This window comes from Zootoca vivipara, chromosome 15 (genome assembly GCF_965207765.1).
Source record: "Zootoca vivipara chromosome 15, rZooViv2.hap1.1, whole genome shotgun sequence".
Classification (NCBI taxonomy): domain Eukaryota; kingdom Metazoa; phylum Chordata; class Lepidosauria; order Squamata; family Lacertidae; genus Zootoca; species Zootoca vivipara.
In genome coordinates, this window is record NC_142598.1 from 41,815,775 (window position 1) to 41,824,336 (window position 8,562).

An 8,562-nucleotide genomic window follows, 5' to 3' on the forward strand; every position below is an offset into this window, starting at 1 on the left:
GCTGGACCATAAAGAAGGCTGATCGCCGAAGAATTGATGCTTTTGAATTATGGTGCTGGAGGAGACTCTTGAGAGTCCCATGGACTGCAAGAAGATCAAACCTATCCATTCTGAAGGAAATCAGCCCTGAGTGCTCACTGGAAGGACAGATCGTGAAGCTGAGGCTCCAATACTTTGGCCACCTCATGAGAAGAGAAGAATCCTTGGAAAAGACCCTGATGTTGGGAAAGACTGAGGGCACTAGGAGAAGGGGACGACAGAGGACAAGATGGTTGGACAGTGTTCTCGAAGCTACGAACATGAGTTTGACCAAACTGCGGGAGGCAGTGCAAGACAGGAGTGCCTGGCGTGCTATGGTCCATGGGGTCACGAAGAGTCGGACACGACTAAACGACTAAACAACAACAAAATTTGTCTGGCATGGTCTCCTGTTATCTTTTGGGTTGAAATAAAAATGTCTCATCCGTGGCTTGACAGCGTTGCCATAGAAACATCTTGGTGGAGCGATGGCTGGAGTAGAAAGCGGCAAGACATGCCAGGAGAGCCAAGTGATGAAGAGACAGAGGAAGGAGAACAGAACGCTCACTGGCTAGTGAAGAGAAAGAAGGGCATTTGGTGGCCTTGCAGGACCAGGCAGTTTTCCAAGTGGTTTAGACCTCACTTTGGGCATGGCTTGCTCTTTCAAGCAGTGGCGTAGCAAGGTCTGGTGGTGGTACATGATGCGGGAAATTTCTTGTCACCCCCCCCCCCCACACACACACAAACATTGAAATCTAGTTGGACTCCCATGAGACTGTGATCTGTTGTTGTTTAGTCATTTAGTCATGTCCGACTCTTTGTGACCCCATGGACCAGAGCACGCCAGGCACTCCTGTCTTCCACTGCCTCCCGCAGTTTGGTCAAACTCATGTTAGCAGCTTCGAGAACACTGGACATAGCCACAACTTTATTGATTACAGATGTCAGAAGGTTTTGGCATAGACATTGGGGATGCATACGGACTCAACCAACCCAATTTCTGGTTGATTTCTTCACCAGAGCCAATTCCGGGTTAAAGGCTCCCACTTAGGATGCAGATCAAGTAGGGAGAACTCCCTGGGATGGTCTTTTGGGGAGTTCTGTGGTCCATCAGCCACCATCTTGGCCTTCAGACAAAACTTTCCCCCAGACCCCTTTACCGGGATACTCTGACAATTTGTTCCAGTTGGATAGACAATTATATGTTGTTGTTGCTTAGTCGTTTAGTCGTGTCCGACTCTTCGTGACCCCATGGACCACAGCACGCCAGGCACTCCTGTCTTGCACTGCCTCCCGCAGTTTGGTCAAACTCATGTTCGTAGCTTCGAGAACACTGTCCAACCATCTTGTCCTCTGTCGTCCCCTTCTCCTAGTGCCCTCAATCTTTCCCAACATCAGGGTCTTTTCCAAGGATTCTTCTCTTCTCATGAGGTGGCCAAAGTATTGGAGCCTCAGCTTCACGATCTGTCCTTCCAGTGAGCACTCAGGGCTGATTTCCTTCAGAATGGATAGGTTTGATCTTCTTGCAGTCCATGGGACTCTCAAGAGTCTCCTCCAGCACCATAATTCAAAAGCATCAATTTTTCAGCGATCAGCCTTCTTTATGGTCCAGCTCTCACTTCCATACATCACTACTGGGAAAACCATAGCTTTAACTATACGGACCTTTGTAGGCAAGGTGATGTCTCTGCTTTTTAAGATGCTGTCTAGGTTTGTCATTGCTTTTCTCCCAAGAAGCAGGCGTCTTTTAATTTCGTGACTGCTGTCACCATCTGCAGTGAGACTGCGATCTACTCACAGTATAAAAAGACTCCCTTTTTGTCATTGCCCGGAGTTGTTCAGCTTTTTTAGGAAAGGTTCGGCCAAAGTTGTTGAGCTTTTTTGGGGTTCCAGGGTTTGGGTCCTGAGTAAAGGAAGCTTCTGCTTCTCTCCTTCCCTCCACTCTCCGCTTGTTTGCTCGCTGCCACCTTCCCATCCTCTCCCCACCTGCCTGTCTCCATGCCTCCTTCAGCAGCTGAGGAGCGGGGGGCTGTCAAAATGAAGGGGGGGAAGGCTGCCAGCAAAGCGGCACAGCTCCCCCCTTCCCCCGACGGCTCAGGGTAGCAGGGAGTTGCGGGCAGGTGGAGCGCCAAATGTCACCCCCTCGGAGATGACACCCAGGGTGGTCCGCACTCGCCGCATCCAGCTCGCTCCACCCCTGTTTTCAAGCTGCCACTGGAAAATGCAATGTGCAGCCCACTTGTTCCTAGGTCAGCATATGTTGGATGCTACTTAACTTTCCCAGGAGGGGTCCTGAGGGCCACCCAGAGAGGCCCAAGGTGCCCCGTCTGACACAGGTAACTGCGGCCTGCACCTGTGAAATTCTCCTTGCCACCTGGCAGGATGCAAAGAGCCCTGAAAGCCAACTTGCTCCAGGTCGAGTTCTGTCATAAGATGGGAGTTGAGGCCAATACCTGGAGGAATGTGTGGTTAAACCGGGGTAGTTCACAGCCGGCCGGCCAAGGCAGATGCTTCAGGTGGCAAAAGGCGGCAACCCTGCAGCCTCCAGCACAGATTTGGATCACATTCACACCCAAAATCGCACAGGATTTTGCCCAAATTGGGTGACCTGTTGCCTGAAATTGACACTGGCCCCAGGGCCAAGGCCAGCAGGGATGGAAGTGATGGCGACACAAGGCGGCCCTTCCTGTTTCACCTCAAGCAGCGAAACAGAACGCAGTGTCCCTGGAGTAGCATGCAAAACTTGGAAAGATATATTTAGCAAATAGACCTGGCCTGCTGAACACAAGCAGCATCAAATGGATGGTTAAAATAAGCTAAAAATAGCTTGCAGAACTTTTGGACGCGATATATGTTCCAAAACCTCTGCAAGGATTCTTGTTATTAGCTAACGTTGATGTTTCAGTACGGCCCACATGAACCCTTCCCTCACCCCTGTTAGCTATAACTTGTCATGGAGCAAATATTGACAAGTGAGAGCATTATTACTTATCCTTAAAGCATTACAGTCAACCATCAATCCATTTAAAGGTCATACTCTGGTGCTGCTAGAGACAGAAATAAATATTTGTACAGCTCCGGTATTAAACCTATTACATAGTAAGGTGCTCTTACTATAGTCTGTGCATATCGTGCCAATAACTAATGCCAAGTACTGGTCAAAATCACTGCAGTTTTCCACAATAAGTTGTGGCTAGGCGGGGGGGGCGATGGCTGAAAAGCGAAAGGGATTTGTTTTTCAGACCTCACCTGGAGTACTGTGTCCAGTTCTGGGCACCACAGTTCAAGAGGGATACTGACAAGCTGGAACGTGTCCAGAAGAGGGCAACCAAAATGGTCAAAGGCCTGGAAACGATGCCTTATGAGGAACGGCTTAGGGAGCTGGGTATGTTTAGCCTGGAGAAGAGAAGGTTAAGGGGTGATATGATAGCCATGTTCAAATATATAAAAGGTTGTCATATAGAGGGGGGAGAAAGGTTTTTTCTGCTGCTCCAGAGAAGCGGACACGGAGCAATGGATTCAAACTACAAGAAAGAAGATTCCACCTAAACATTAGGAAGAACTTCCTGACAGTAAGAGCTGTTCGACAGTGAAATTTGCTGCCAAGAAGTGTGGTGGAGTCTCCTTCTTTGGAGGTCTTTAAGCAGAGGCTTGACAGGCATATGTCAAGAATGCTTTGATGGCGTTTCCTGCTCGGCAGGGGGTTGGACTGGATGGCCCTTGTGGTCTCTTCCAACTCTACGATTCTATGATTCTATGGTCTCTGAGAATGCACCATCACAAATGTCCATTCTACACACACAAAGAATTATTCAAATGGGAAATGGACAGTTTAAAGAACGGGGTGGATCTAAGAAATAAAAGCCCTGAATGCATACAAGCAGAAGCAGAGGCTGCTGGATCCGGCCAGTGGCTCATTCCTAGCTCATTCCTAGGGAGAGGCTGCTTATGGTTGGAATGGTTTATTATTGTTTAAATATTTATTCAAAGGTTACAATGCAACACTGTGACGTGGGAGTAAGGACAGGAGTGATCATTCTGTGACATTAGGACAGTGGACATGTGGCTAAGCCTAGCTCCCTCCTAATGTCAAGCTTTTGCTTTCAGTTCACATTACATCTGAACCATTCCATGTGCTTGACCTTGACCATTGTTTGTGAAACAAGCCAGCTTCCTATATCGCAGCGTGAAGTTGGCTCGATTGATAGTTACATGCTAACCTCCAAGGGAGGCCAAGCTTCTCACAATAAACTATGATTGATCGTTACATCCATCACATGCAGCCGTAGTGTGGAATGGGGACTAAGGCTGCAGTTCTTTGCACGCTTTGCTAGGACTAAGCCCCACTGAATACGGCAGGACTTACTTTCATTTATGGTCCAGTGTAGAATGAACAGCTGCTGAGACAGGAAACCCCTAGTCTTGCTTCTGCCTTCATTTTTTATGCACTTTCAGGAAATCTGTTGCGACTCAGCCCCCCCCCCCGGCCCCGGGCAAGCTTTGGCATGCAGATAATACCGTAATCCCGATCTGCCTTACAAGGTTGTAAAGTTTTGTTTTTATTTAACAAAATGTACATATTGCTAGATTGTAACCAGTTAACGGTGTAGGAAAATAGGAAACAAAACATTGAAATTATTGATAACAACACGTATTTTAAAATAGTCAAAAGATTATTACAATCAACAGTAGCTAAAAAGAAATAACACACATGCAACTTCACATGTCCGGAACAGCAAAGTACAGCGAAGGCACCTAGCTGATATCAACAGGCAGGGAGTTCCAAAGTGTAGTTGCTGCCAGACTAAAATACCGATTTCTTACAAGTAAGGAGCAAGCATTATGTTAGGACTGCCCTATGTCCAGAATTTCCCAGACACAGGTGTCAAAAATGGCATCTGGGCAGAATTTCTGAAAAGCGGAAAAAATGTGCGGGGAAACCCAGGCATATGGCAGCCCGTATAGGAAGTGTTGATTCTTTTGGTGATTTTTCTAAGAAATAGGGGGAAACTTCAAATTTTTTATGGAGATTTTGGCAAAAAAAGCCTCAACAACTTTGCCAGAAAAAGCTCAGGCCTACATTTTGTGCACCTGTAACAGTGCCAGTTTTGCAAACTGATCCAATTGAGTGGGCTCTTTTGGGGTAAGGCAATTCTGCAAAGGAAAACACTCTTGGAGCACTCTAAATCACAATACAGATACAGTATTCCCTGCCATAATCATCCTTATTATCTCACTATTTTTTTACCACTCCTCAAAGGCAGAGAGATTTTGAGATCCCCCTCCCCCCCTTCATTCATCTCACCACATTCATTCCGCCAAGTGCAAAAGACTATGTTGGGTCTCATCAATGTATTAAGTGTTTCGTTGCACTGCGCACAATATAACTCCAGGGTGATTAATTAGCTGGAGTACTTCAGATCTCAGAAACACTGCAAACCATTAATGTAATTGAACTTTACATTCAGCGCAACAAATTAAGAGGGAGAAGCAATTCCCCCACCCCTCTCTTTGCAGTTCATTAGTTAGGGAAAAGAATCCCTCCCGAAAACAAGATGGTTAGAGAGAGCCTCCTTGAAGGGACTGCGGCCGTTTTTGCACAGTTAAGAGCCCACCATCCTATTAGGAATCACACAAAGGAAAATGCGCCCCCTTTGTAAATATCCTTAAGGTTCTTTGTCTGTCTTCCCACAAACACATACAGACAATGCGGAACCCACAAATGTTGATCTGTAGCACCAAAAAGAAGTTCTGTTCCATCCAGATGAGGAGCCTTGCAGAAGGCTCTGCAACAGCGAAAACTAAGAGGGGTGGGGCTGGAGGAGTTATTTTATGCATTGAAATAGCAGCTCAGTAAATGTTTTCCACTCCTTCAAATCGGTTTCTCTCTTAGATGCATACTTTTCTTTCTTTCTGAGCCCGGCTTTGGCCTGGGAGGGTGGGATACAAATAAATAAATAAATAAATAAATATTATTATTATGATTATTATTTAGTGGATCATGTTGGTCTCCATAAATCAGAAGCACAGGGTACGGTGATTGAGCAAATGGACTGCTCTGGCTGAACAAAACTGCTTACAGACAGCACTATTTTATTATTAATTAATTAATTAAATTTCTATATCGCCATTTGTCTGAGGATCACAGGACAGTTTACAACATAAAAATACAGAGCATAGTAGCAAAAATAATAAAACCACCCCACTCCCCAGTCTAAAAGGCCACAGATGGTTTTATTAGCCAAAGGCCTGGGAGAAGCACCTGGCACCTTCAGATATGGAATGAAGGCGTCAGGTGAGCCTCCCTGGGGAGAACATTCCACAAATGGGGAGCCACCACAGAAAAGGCCCCTTTCTGTGTTGCCACCCTCCAAACCTCTCACAAAGAAGACACATGAAGAAGGACCTCAGATGATGATCTCAGGGTCTGGGTAGGTAAGAGGTGGTCCTTGAGGTACTGTGGTCCAGAGCCGTTTAAGGCTTTATAGGTCAAAACCAGCACTTTGAATTGGACCTTGAATTGAGAGCCAATGTGGTGTAGTGGTTAAGAGCGGTAGACTCGTAATCTGGGGAACCGGGTTCGCATCTCCGCTCCTCCACATGCAGCTGCTGGGTGACCTTGGGCTAGTCACACTTCTCTGAAGTCTCTCAGCCTCACTCGCCTCACAGAGTGTTTGTTGTGGGGAAGGAAGGGAAAGGAGAATGTTAGCCGCTTTGAAACTCCTTCGGGTTGTGATAAAGCAGGATATCAAATCCAAACTCTTCTTCTTCTTCACCTGAAAATTGGTAGCCAGTGCAGTTGGGCTCAGGTTGGTGTGGTGTTATGTACTGAGCTTGGATCCTAGAACAATAGGCAGGTAGGCTCCTAGAATGCAACAGCCCAATTAGACCCCAGGAGGAAGTTAATCAGCCTATTAGGCTGGTAGGATCCTAGAATGCAACAACTGATTGGCTGGCAGGACCAGCCCAATCAGGCGCCAGGAGGGAAGCAGAATCAGCCAATCAGACGGACCTCATTGTGTAAATAATGTCTATAAAGCCTGAGGTCTGGGGGGAAATTCATTCACTGTTTTATGAGCTGCAATAAGGTAAAGGTAAAGGGGCCCCTGACCATCAGGTCCAGTCGTGTCCGACTCTGGGGTTGCGGCGCTCATCTCGCTCTATAGGCCGAGGGAGCCGGCGTTTGTCCACAGACAGCTTCCGGGTCATGTGGCCAGCATGACAAAGCTGCTTTCTGGCGAACCAGAGCAGCGCACGGAAACGCCGTTTACCTTCCTGCCGGAGCGGTCCCTATTTATCTACTTGCACTTTGATGTGCTTTCGAACTGCTAGGTGGGCAGGAGCTGGGACCGAACAACAGGAGCTCACCCCGTTGCAGGGATTCGAACCGCCGACCTTCTGATCAGCAAGCCCTAGACTCTGTGATTTAACCCACAGCGCCACCTGGGTCGCTGAGCTGCAATAAAGAGCATGAAATCACTACGCGACTCCGAGTATATTTCATGCTGTATGCTCAAACCAGCTGGCCCAGGTGAGCGGCCTGGTTGCCGAATTCTGTACTAGCTGAAGTTTCCAAACCGTCTCCCGAGGCAGCCCTATGTTTAATACACTGCAGTAATCTAAGCTAGAGTTACCAGAGCATAGACAACAGAAGTTAGGCTGCCCCTGTCCAGATCGGGGTGCAGCTGGGCCACCAGAGGCCACCTGAGTCTCAAGTCAGCAATGGATCCAGAAGCGTCCTCAAGCTATGTCCCCGCTCCATTGGAGGGATTGCAATCCCACCAAGAGCAGGCAACCTTCCATCCTTCCGATCTCGGAAACGACCAACTAACAGGGCCATAGTCCTTTCTGGACTGAGCGTCAGTTTGTTGGCTCTCATCCAGTCCATTCCCGAGGCAAGACATCAGTTCAGCACTTCCACCTGCAAATCACAGGATATGTGCAGAGTTCCAGTTGAACTGAGCTACTTGGCAACAAGTAGTCATCTGGAGATGAGTCAACAAGCGTTTGTGTGCCGTTTCCCGTTTCCCGCATGCAGCAGAAAAACCAGCCTTCCTCGTCCTTTACATATAATATTTCGGTTCTTCTTTTTCATCAACAGTTTGCCTTCAGTTCCTTCCTCTGTCTCATCTTGTATGCAACATTGACAGCAGTTCCCTGGACGATGAGTTAACACAGAGAAGCTTCCATCTTTTTGCCTTCCACTTCAAATCCACCTCACAATACTTGCCCATTCAGAACCCTGGAGCTTTGGAGGCCCATCTGCTGAAATGAAGACCGACCGTCTAATCCAAACAATCGCTTCTCCTTGCAGGAAGCCCTGTGCCGCCCCATGAATGCAAAAACTCTCCCTCTCCCGGCACCATCTGCACAGCCACCCGCTAATCCCCAGTTGCCTTTCTCTCCTTTGAATTTGCTCTCTAGAAAGAGTTGCTGAGACCAGTCACCTGTGCTTCTCTGTCTGGGCTTCTGGAGTTATGCCAGATTCGATCGTCTTTCTTTTTTCCTCCCAATGTACTTTATCCCAACTTGAACGGAAACTGC